This window comes from Centruroides vittatus, unplaced genomic scaffold, assembly GCF_030686945.1.
Source record: "Centruroides vittatus isolate TY-2023 unplaced genomic scaffold, ASM3068694v2 contig_926, whole genome shotgun sequence".
Lineage (NCBI taxonomy): Eukaryota > Metazoa > Arthropoda > Arachnida > Scorpiones > Buthidae > Centruroides > Centruroides vittatus.
Genome location: NW_027122612.1, coordinates 1127831 through 1140478, shown reverse-complemented (window position 1 = coordinate 1140478; position 12648 = coordinate 1127831).

Below are 12648 nucleotides of genomic sequence, written 5' to 3'. Positions count from 1 at the left end.
TTCATTACGGATTCAAATTTTATATAATTATTTTATAAATAAGAAAATGTAAACTAATCTCATTAATGATAAATTTTGATTAAAAAATGTTTTTCGAGTGAATTATTATTCAAAATATTTTAAAATATAAACATTAAAATTTATTAAAAATAAAGATTTGAATTTTAAACTTTTGTTTGTTTACAAAGAATAATTTTGTTTTGTTACTGAAGACATATTTATTTAAATATAAATTACACACTAAAATATGTTATTAAGTCTATTAGATTATAAAAAAAACTAATTATTTATGGGCCTAATATAGGATTAAGTAGGAATTAAAATAGTTAACTTGGTTTTGATTCTTTCCTTTTATTTATTTATTTTTTTTATTTTAAATATGCATCTCGTTATATTCTTAAAGATGCATTTGGAATTATTTAAGATTTTTGAAATATTTACAAAGAAATTTTGAATAATCTTAATCTTCAAAGATTTTTCCTTTGTGATTTGCATTCTTTCACGATTTTGATATAATGCAATCTCTCTGTTTCTCTCTCTCTCTTTCTTTTTCTTTCTTTTCTCTCTTTCCTCCTCCTCCTCTCTCTCTGTTTCTCTCTTTCCTCTTCTCTTTCCTCTCGCTTTTTCCTCTCTCTCCCCTATTCTTTCTCTCTCTCTCTCTCGCCCTCTCTTCTATTCCTTTTTACCTCTCTCTCTTCCCTTCCTTCTCTCTCCTTCTTTTCTCTATTCTTCTCTTTTCTTTCTCATAATTCAAATAATAATAATAAGTAAATCACATTACATGCATAAAATTTGAAATAATGTACTGTATAATCGCGTATAATTTAAAAAATTCTTACAGAATTATTCTGTAATTCAAAAAATCAAAATAAATTAGCAATATTTGTTACCTGTAGTTATTTTTAGTGTGCTAAACAGGTAAAGTTACAAAGTACAATATAAGCTTCGTTGTATATTTAGCACGTTTATATAATATAGTTAAACTTTTAAAGGATACAGTTGTTACTTACGTATTATATACAAATTTTTATTCGCAGTTTCATTTAATTTTGACATATACTTATATTAATTATTTAAAAAAAATTCTCTTTATTTTAATTTCTCTTTACGAAATAAACTTAATCTCTTTACGAAATGTGGTGAATACGTATTCACGGAACGTCTCCTTCCAACTTATTCCCACGGGACAATTGATCTTAATTTATGCGAATATCCGCTTTACTGGCGTGCTCTAGGAATGTCACCTCTAATAAATCACATAACGAAATATTGAAGTGTATTAGTTTAAAGTTAAAACTAGTGATTTATCAGAATAATTATATGCCTTACAAATTTGAGTATCGTTCACTTCTAAAATAAACATAAGAATGATCATTGACAATGGCACAAATCAAAAATTAATACAGAAATATTGATTTTATGTGGGATAAAATATTTAAAAAATAAAATAATTTAATCGTTAAGCTAAATTATCACAACTAATCTAAATTAAAAACTTAAAATCAAGAAAGAAACGTTTTAGTTCCTTTAATTAAATGAAAGATATACTTTCGAGTTTAAATGTTTAAAATACACCTGGAAGTTTTATCCATGAAAGTGTAATTTAACATTTGAAAATCTTTTCACGAATAACTATTTGCTTAAATAAGTAAATAAATAATTTGATACGAATTAAACACGATTTAAGAGAAAAGTAGCATTAAACTACGATCATTAATGTTATTTAGTTTCTCGTTTTCTTATCATGCCAAGAGTTTGAACTCAACTTGAATTTGTCGATCAATTAAAACGTCATTTGCTTCATTTTTCAATCGGTTTCCGGCCCGATAACCATTCCGACAGAAAGGAAATGACGACAATTACAGTCAGATAAAAGAAGGGGAAAAAATGATTATTCCCTTTAACCAATAGAAAAACTAAAAATAAATCATGATAAAATCCCATTACTAAATTTTACTTTTAAAACTAAAAAAGAAAAGCAGTAAACTTGTCTTTTATTTAAAAAAAAAAAAAAAAAATAGAATAAAATCTGAATAATTTTATATTTTGTAATTTTCTCATGGCCAGATGCTGATAGAAATCTTCATCAGCAACTTTTCGTGTGTATTTGATTTTCATTTTATCCTTCTTTGTTTTGCTTTTGTTCAATTATCGACTTCGTTTTTCCATTTCAATATGCCAATTCGTTATTACCAAAGTTATTAAATTATCTTAATATTGAAAACTGAAAATACAATACAACGAGCTGTACGATAATATTTTGATTTATATTCACTTTGTTGCATTTGATGATTAAAAGAGAATATACAAATGTTATTTTGAGTTGCAAAAGCATTTTTAAAATGGAAGCAAAGATCTTATTGTGTATAGTAAAATGATTTGTTGTGTTAGGTTTTGTCAACGAACAATTTTTATATTAGAAACAGTTATAAAATAAATGTATACGATATTAAAAAAAATAAATTAAAAGTATCAAGTTTGAGATAATTATAGGAATTTCATTTACAGTCTTCACTTAAAGGAGAAAGATCGGATCTTTTGCAGCCCTTTATGTGTGTGTAATGTAGACGACAAGTAGAAGGTAATTCCATTTAGATGGATCTGTCGGTTGTAGAATTGACCTCTTCCGCCGCTGGTAGACAGACAGCCAGATGGCTTGGATGGAACTCTTTCCCAGAGGCAGCGCGGGATATTTTTTACACTTCACTTTTTCCAGTTTGTAAAAGGCGGCAGCTACTTTCAGTCTGACTGTCCCGGGGCTCATGATTGCGCCCATCTGCCTTGTAGTACAGATATCGATTGCTGGAGGTCGCTGCTATCGTTCCCACCGATGGCCGCAGATGTTGGAGGAAATGGACTTCGATCCTCCGACAATACATTGCTTGGTGTCACACGTCAGACGATGTTTACACATAACGACTTTTAAAACCGTTCAATTCACTGGCTGGAAATGCAGGACACGTTTCTTCCATTCTCTTCACTTCTTTTTTTTCCCTACCACTTGATGCATCTTTCCTGCAGGGATTCATACTTGTTTGCAATTATGGGTGTCTTCCTGACTAATACTCGAAACTCTGATAAAGCCCCTATAATCTACTAAAACCAAATACTTCTTACGTTTTAAAAGTGATTAAATAAATTTAAATTAAAATATTGGATTTGAAGTCCAACTTTTGACACAGTTTCAAATATTGAAATCATTTTTGTTTTATTTAAGTTACATAAAAAATATAATAATACACAATAAAAATTTATATAAATAATTTTTTCTCTCAATATTTTAATATTATATTTCTTAATTTTTATAAATATAATACATTAAATCTAGATAGAGAATGATTGTCAAAATTTATTCTAAGCTTAAAAGCCTATATTTAAGGGCTAAATCTAGTAAAATTGAACATTTGATGTAATTCTGGACAGAGAAATTGAACATTTAAATATCTTATAATGAATTTAACAGCAATGGTTTTAATAATATACATTTATTGTACATTAATATTGCTAAAAATATAAAATAAATAAATAAATATACATATATGTCTATATTTTATAATAATATATAGATTTATGTGGAATAAAAAGTAAATAAAATGTTATTAGTCTAAAGTGTTGAATTTATATTGAAAATATAAATTTATAAAAATAGATTATAAATTATAGGCTAGATATTACTTTGTTATATAAAAGCTTTAAGTATTGTTTATATCGTTCCATTTATGACATAATATAACTGTATTCGCGAGTGATGATATTGAAAGTGATTCTCGAATACCAGAAGCGTATGGTGGATATGTGGCACTCAGAAGTAATGTATAATAATACTATGTTAGTCAATTAATATTAATAATGATAATAACATATGTTTTAACAGCGTGCACTGATAATAAATAACAGATTTTACTTTACTAGATTAAGTTACTTTGTGAATTTTATAAAGAAATAATATATATACATATATATATTTGGCTATATCACTGGAGTGTTATAGCTTAATGGGACCCGGAAGAATTTGAATTAAGGGTCCCCATAAACTATTTAGTACAATGTTGAATTCAGACATTTTTCTTCAGGAGTATTTTCTTATAAAAGATTGGTTTAGGCTCCTTCTTAGTGGCCAAGGAATTGCCGTTTTTGCCCATAGGATAAAGCGCCACTGGGTTATATATAACTTAAGTTTACCACTCCATTTTTAAGCGATATAATTAAATTAGCATATGTAAAGATGGTTTTAATATAGAAATTCGATTGAAAGAAATTGAAGTAATATGCTTATCAATCAAATAGTTCAAATAAAATTTTCAATTCAATATTTTATAGCTCGTAACTTTTTAAAATACTCAAAATACTTTTTCAAATATAAATTACGATTACGAAATCTATTAAAATAGAACTGATAAATGAATATAGAAACGAATCAGTAGAAAATTAAACAAGAAATTATCTGTTAATTTTGAAATGAGATAATATAATAAAGAATTTACTTTATGTAAAAATTTATTCCTTTCAATAAATTATGATGCATAAATCTTATTTACAGCTAAAAATAATAAATTATTTTTAACTTTACTGTAGTCATTTATCACTATTTAACGAAACATTATCGCAGAATAAACATCTATTTTGAGAAAACTTTGTCATTGGGCTGCAATTTGAAAAAATTGTAGACCTATAAATCTCCACTTTCGTCTGTCCGTTCGTCTGTCTGTCTTTTCTGAATTTCGAGAACAGAGTTAATAGATAAAATTTAGTACATATGAACTTCCAGTCTATACCGAAAGCCACGTTATTTCACTTCAAAAATTTTTCCTGAAAGGTGTTAGATAGATGACCTACACGACTCTATTGTTAAAGGAAAAGTATGATGTACAAGGGCAAGCCGCTACTAATTTGAGGTAGAGAACATTTTTAAGTTAAATAAATTTAAAATATTATTAAAAATTACAGCTAGGCATTGTGACGATGACACAATAAACAATTACTCGTTTCTTTTCGGATTTTCAAACTTGAGAAAATGAGCGCACATTTTGGAAAAAGCAGGAAATTTCTACAGTTAGCAAAAAGGATGAAGAGGTGCACTGAAGTGAAAGAGAAGTACAGGATAGGATGCAAAGTGCTATGGACAAAGTGAAAATTCTAGTAGAGACACTTACATGACTGCTCAAACGAATAATGTATCAGGACTATTCGCTTAAGTAGAAAATATAAATGTGCCTCGATGAAAGCGGAGGCATTTTGCCGAATTACATTGTCACAATATCACCTTTTAAGTTACATTTTATCGAAGTAAAACGTAAAAGATTTTGTGAATTTAAATTTTCGATTATTATAAAAGTTATGTATCCTCAGTTTTATAAGTTCTTTATTTCTATTTATTTCTATCTAATTAATTCTTTTGTAATAAATTGTTTATTGTTCTAATTTTAATTAACCACGAATCATATATTTATGATAAAATATAATTCTATACAGCAATGACGTTGGAAATTAATAAAGATGTTGCTTATCCGGAAAATAGAAAAGAACTTTTAGTATGAATAAGAGAAGGTATTGAATACATCTTTCAAAGATTTCTTTATTAAACCACTGTATTATACGATCATAATATCAGCTTCAATTTACAACAGAAGTAATAAGAAGGAGGTTTTCATATTTGTCAAGAATAATTATAACAGTGCATATCTAATTAATGTATATGTGATTGGTAAGTATCTTATGTAAAAATATCTAAGAATTTGATGAATGAAGTTTGGATGCGGGAGACTTTTGAGAGAGGTAAATACAAATATATTATTCTGAAAATTCTGTACGAGATTTTGAAATTACTTTTTGGATGTGTAATTTCGTGAAATGTTTTCAATTAACAATTTGAAAGCTCTTGTGGTAATTCTAAAATATTATGAAAATGTTTAAATGATTCTCATATTATTTAAAAATGATAAAGGCGTTCATTAGTGTTTGTTTAGCAGAAAACATTATAATATTTACGCCTACGTAGCTTATATTAGAGTTATCGTTTTGCATACATTTCCAGTCTAAAATATCTTCCATCATTTTTACAATAATATATTCCTCTTTCACACAGCTTTGTTGCATTTTGTAAATCCTTTCCACCCCATTTAAAATATATTTTCATACCTCTAAAAAATATTTTTCGAACGCTATAAATGACACAATAGCCTGTTAAGTAAGAAATAATGAAAACAATGAAAACAGTAATTCTCACAATTTACAATTATGTGTATAATTGAAATAATTAGTAATATAAATGATTTTAAAGGTAAAAATCTCTCTAATATTCTATGAATAATGTTATTATCTTCTTGTACAATTTTTGGTTTTATATTAATATTTTAAAGTTGTTTCTTGATTAAATGTATCCTTTTCTGATTGTAAGATGATGTTTTATATTTATATATAAAAATTATATTGTAAAAAACTATTTTCTTGTTCTAATTTAGTATTTTATAGGAATTACTTTATCTATTCATACAAAAAATGTTTCAAAATTTACTATAATTCATAATTTATTATTTTGTATTAGTATAAGTTCACATAATTTAATTTAAAAATAAAGACGAAATATAAAATAAGCCAATTATTCTTATTTTCTTTACTTTTAGAGCAAATAATAGTTAAATTTAAGTCATCTGAAGTGAAATTGTAATGGACATTTTATCTCAAATAGACTTTGCAGTGGTTTTTCTACTTACAAAATTGTTTCTCTCATATATTATTAATATGTTATATGAACTGATTGATAAAAGAGATTGACTCAAATTTCTTTAAAATTTATTTTCAAAATAGAAAATAAATAATTCTGTTATATTGATAAAATCCAAATATTATATTTATATAAACAATTAGAGTAAATTAAAACATAATATAAAACAAATATCACGTGTTCTACGAGATATCCATGTTCTACCCACATAAAATATGTATTGTATATAAAAATACAAATAAATAAATGATTTATTATTATAAAATTATATAGAGGACCCCAACCGTCTGTGCTAGGGGCCCAGGAAGGTCTTAATTCATCAGTGGTTGCACTCTAATTAAACAAACTAAACTAATACTAAATTATTTAACGTAGCATACACAGACTGCTAGAAAACATTGAATTAAATCATAATCGAGCTTTATAATTTTATTATTTGATGAGGAAAAAGGGCCTATTATATGTTATAGGGCTTATATATTCCGTACTGTTTATTTAAATAAAGGTTTCATATATTTATACATTAATTTAAATAGTAAGATTATCAAGATTTCTTTTTTTCATTTGTCAAAAGAAAATCTGATTATTTTTAAAAACCCTTTAATCTATATTAAACTTTTATATGAGATGATAAAAAATACTTTTCATGCTACTTGACGATACTGGATCTACACATTTCTTGTTATTTTGAACTATATATGCATTTACTATTCAGAGTTATTCTACGGGTTTATGTTTTCGAATAAAATTGAATTTTTATTTAAAATATCACCATTTCCATTCATACATAACACAAAGAGGTACTAAGTCACAAGAAAAAAGAAAGAAAAATCAAATCGAAATCTATTTTTTTATAAATTCTTTGCCAAAACAAACTGCTTTAACTATAAACAGTTGTTACATACAGTAAATAATAATTAAAATTAGTTAATCAACATTATTTACATTACTAATACAACTATATTGAATATTAAATGAAATATAAATGTAATCTGTATAACTGAATTAATATTGAGTATAATATACTATTGTATTACGTATATAGAATGATACACACAATTTTCTAAGAATATTTTGATAAATAACTTTATAATCATATTAATGAATTTCTATTATTTACGAGTATAATGCTGAATTAATTAGATTTATTATAGATCTACGTATGTTTATGTTGTAATTCCTACAGCATTGAATTTTGTATAAGCTTAATTGAATTATCTCTATGGCATCATTATGTTGCTATTTATTAGAAGAATTCATATAAAATTTATTATATTGATGGAAATATGAAACGAATATGACAAAAACAACGATTTATGATTAATTTAGTTTATGTTTTTACTATTTTGTTTTATTTATAATGCCTCTAACAATATTCAACTAACAACAGTTTCTTTATTTCTGAGTTCTTTATTAGAAAAACTGAAGGTGAATGGCTTCAATATTGATAATATTCATTCATTTCGGCAAAAAAATACACACTTTCAAAACAATATAGTTTTTTTTTTAATAACATAAGAGTGTTTTTACAGGAAATCTCGTTAGTTCGAAATTCAAGGAACGAAATAATCGCAACTTCGAATTTTCAAGTTTCGAGTTATCCGAGATTTACATATTTCTGTACATTATGCCAAATGCCATGTAATTTATTAAGCAAACGGAATAGGGCTACGTGTATAGAACTCTCTTTTCGTTAATTAATAATTAATAATGATAATATAAATAAACTGCAGGTAAACAGAACGTATCCAGTGAGAACCTCACAGGTTGCCAGACATGTTTTATAAAAAGTAAAGCAGAATTTCTCTAAATTATTTTTAAAGTGGCCTAAAAAGTAGTAAATCGCCCAAATATAATAGCCTATAGCCCTACAAATATCTCAATCTGCTACTCGCAGACCAATCTTGCAATCCCTAAAACCAGCCGCATTTTATAAGAGAAAAAAAGGGTAGTCCATATGTAAGGTGACTCCGAAATGTGTTACTGTAAAAGCAGTCATATTGACCAGATTATGTTATAAAACATTACGGCCAGGGTCATATTTACAATAAGCTAGACAAGCTACAGATTAGATTTTCATGTTTTATTATTTAGTAGAGAGAAAAGGCCTGTTATATGTTATAAGGGAGCATATATACTATATAGTATATAATGTTATAGATGCTTATGCCCACAATAAGTCTCAATTCAACCCTGACCATGGTCTAAATTACTCTATAACGTTAATCTCATTCTATGGTTAGCATGATGATTTTTATTTAATTTTTTTGGGGGACGTTAGAACGATACAACTAGTTGAAAATATATTATATTATTACCAAATAATCTAGTAAATATTTATAAAATGGATATTAGCAATCATTGTATCATGAAAAAAAATGAATTTTTTAATATTTTTTTTATCAAGTAATAACATTAATTTAAGAAAATATTGCATTATTTTGAAAAATTGAGAATGCAATTTTTTTCTAATTATCTTTAAACATGGCTACATAATGTAATAGGTTGGCGAATCATTACATTTGAAACGAGTTTCGTACACACGCAATATAAATTAGAAAACAAACATTTTTTTGCTATTGTCACGTCACATTTGAATTAAAAAAACTGAAAATAGCATTAAAAGGAATACACATTAATAATTACATTCATTAAAATTTATTATAAATATACAAAAATATAAACACTTAAATAAAAAATTTATAATTATGATAGAAAATTTTCACAATAAATTCTTAATTACTGTTGATAATGGAATAAAAGTTAATTAATGTAACGATAATACATTTAAAAAAAGAAAACTGATTTAAAAATAATGTAATAATCAGAATTAACAAATTATAAAAGCATAGATTAATTAGAGTTTTCAATGCATAAAAAGTCAATTAGTTCCATTCATAAATTTTAAAAATATGAAACATAACCAAGTGGAAAAATTGACTGCTTCACTCGCTTCAGTTCGATTTTAAAATGCCTTTAATCGTTGGATGTGAATCAATTCACAGTGTAAACACGATAAATGATAAATTGGATTGTTTTGATGATTTCTGCATTAAATTTCGTATAAAAATAGGTGAAAACTAATCTGATCACTGGAATGTTTACATAGAAGAGTAGCATTTAGAAGAGGACGTTCAGAGGAATAGCATTATATTAATTTTATGCTAAAAAATTAAATATATTTGGATACTCAAGTTTAAAGTTACATGAGAAGTATTTCAAGATAAAAAAAATCAAAATAAAGTGATTTTATTCCTAATTAATAGCATTCTAATAGTAAATTATATCTTCAATTGTTTTTATTTAAATTTGATAAAAAGGGCCAAGACAATAAGTATAAAATTAGAAAATTTACAAAAAACTTTAGAAATATCCTCAATCAATTGTATATGTTTTTAATTGATAGTCAAGGGGAAAGATTTTAACGTTTTACATATTGAAACAGAGGAGAAGCTTCTAAAGAAAGGTCGACTCCATTTAAAGACTGTTATATCCTGGTGATATGTGAAAGGGATGAAGTTTGAAGATACTTTTAAAATAATGTCTATTTGAGAATCTTTTTGTAAATTTCTGTTTTTTATTTAATGTATTTTATAAATTTCATACTTTAGTATGCTAAAGTGTAATAAAGGGTACTTATATGTTAGCAATTTTGCCTTAAAATTACAAGACAATTACAAAAAATGTCGTCGATATAACGCTTTATATCAATTACAATATTATATGTTTTATATTTATCGCATTTATTTATTTTTATTTTAATTGTACTCGGTTTATAACCTTCTTAATCTTTATTTGTTACTGTCTTCAAGTTCTTACTTAGTATTTTCAGTGGCCCTTTTATTATATGAGAGAAGTCATCTCTAGCCCTAAGGCATTACTCAAGCTTGTAAAAATAAATAAATAAATTTCAACTTGAACGATATCTAAAAAAAAAACAAATAGCAAACCGCCATAAATAAAAATAATGCTTTAAAATATAAATGTAATTATATAAAAATCTACATTGCTAAACCTAAAATGCCTTAAAATCTAATTAAATGTAATGTGATGAATGAAAATATATGAATTGACCTGATTACGTATTGAATCTATATTTTATTAGAGAATTTCTAAATAAATTCATTACCAAACTCGATAAACAGCTGATACTAAAAATTGGAATTGATTTAAAATATTGTTACTATTTATAACTAATTTAAAAGCAAGAATATTATATAAATTTTATATTTCGGTTTGAAATTCAATTTAGAAATTCGAATTTTCAAAATTATATTATAATATTTATAAAATTAAGTCTACATCAAAAAAATTATATGAAAATTTATAAAAGATAAAAAGTAAAATATATACAAGATACTGCTGTATTATATAGCAATTTACATCTTACATATTTTATAGTTTATGTAGGTTTATCTATAATAGGTATAAATAAAAACTTATAGACTTGGTGTTATTTCTTTATATTCAAATCTGTAATAGGTAAGTCTATAAGTTTGTATTTATACCTATTATAGATAAGCCTACATAAACTATAAAATATGTAAGATGTAAATTGCTATATAATACAGCAGTACCTTGTATATATTTTACTTTTTATCTTTTATAAATTTTCATATAATTTTTTTGATGTAGACTTAATTTTAAAAAAATATTATAATATAATTTTGAAAATTCGAATTTCTAAATTGAATTTTAAACCGAAATATAAAATTTATATAATATTCATGCTTTTAAATTAGTTATAAATAGTAACAATATTTTAAATCAGTTCTAATTTTTAGTATCAGCTGTTTATGGAGTTTGGTAATTAATTTATTTAGAAATTCTCTAATATGAGAGTGGCGTGCCGTCATTGGAAGCAATGGAAGCGCCGCTTCCCTTGTATTTTTCTAAAATATAAATATATATTGCGTATTGCGCGATTATTTTCATATTTGAACGTACTTTGAATTACTTTATACGGTTATAATAAAATATATAATGCGGTATAATAATAATAATAATAATAATAATAATAATAATAATAATAATAATAACTCTCCCGTAGTCACCACCTGGTCGTGGTGGGAGAGTCCAGTAATTTTACTGATCCATAGGGCAATGCAGACTGGAGCATAAGCTCCTGGTAGGGACACCCACGCCAGTAAGGTCTATGGGGAGAAATAAAGCTAAGAGTGACCACACCCACATTCTGTGGAGATATTTATTATGGTAATATCCAGATCAAAGTGTGATACCGGCTCGGACGTCGCCCGGGTTAACAAGGTCCGCGTTCGTGGGTTAGGCAGAGGCTCACGTTCGAAAAATAGGCCACAGTCTCCCTTGGTTACCGGTGGCGAAAGCAGCACCGGCCCAAGCATGGCTACTGCAATGCCCTCAACAGATGTGAGGAACCAACCCAGCCTTGGTGTTTCTGTGGCAATGCATCCACAGACCACAAAGGCTGGAAAACCATGCCAACAGATGAAATGGACAGTAGAAATAAACGAGTTTATCATCCGTACTTACTACACAATCACAAAACTCGAAACAAACATGACAGCATACAGACAACAACTACACCATAGATTCGCACAACAGTATCCTCATCTCACTGTCACCGAACAAAGGGTTGTTTATCAAAAAAGAACAATTATACACAACAACCTTATTCCACAAACCACACTTGAAATTATCAAACAACAGGTTGCAGATCAAATACAGCAACAGACAGAAACATCTAACATTAATGAAGATCATGTAACCTGTCAAATGCTTGTTGCTGTAATCCAGCAACAAGCATTGATAATAACACACATACAACAATTACCACTAATGATACTACAGACACTTCCTCTTCCATCACTGATAACATAGACATGGATTTAGTTAATACGCTCTCACTTATATTTCAGGAAACACTCACTAAATATACAGGTACA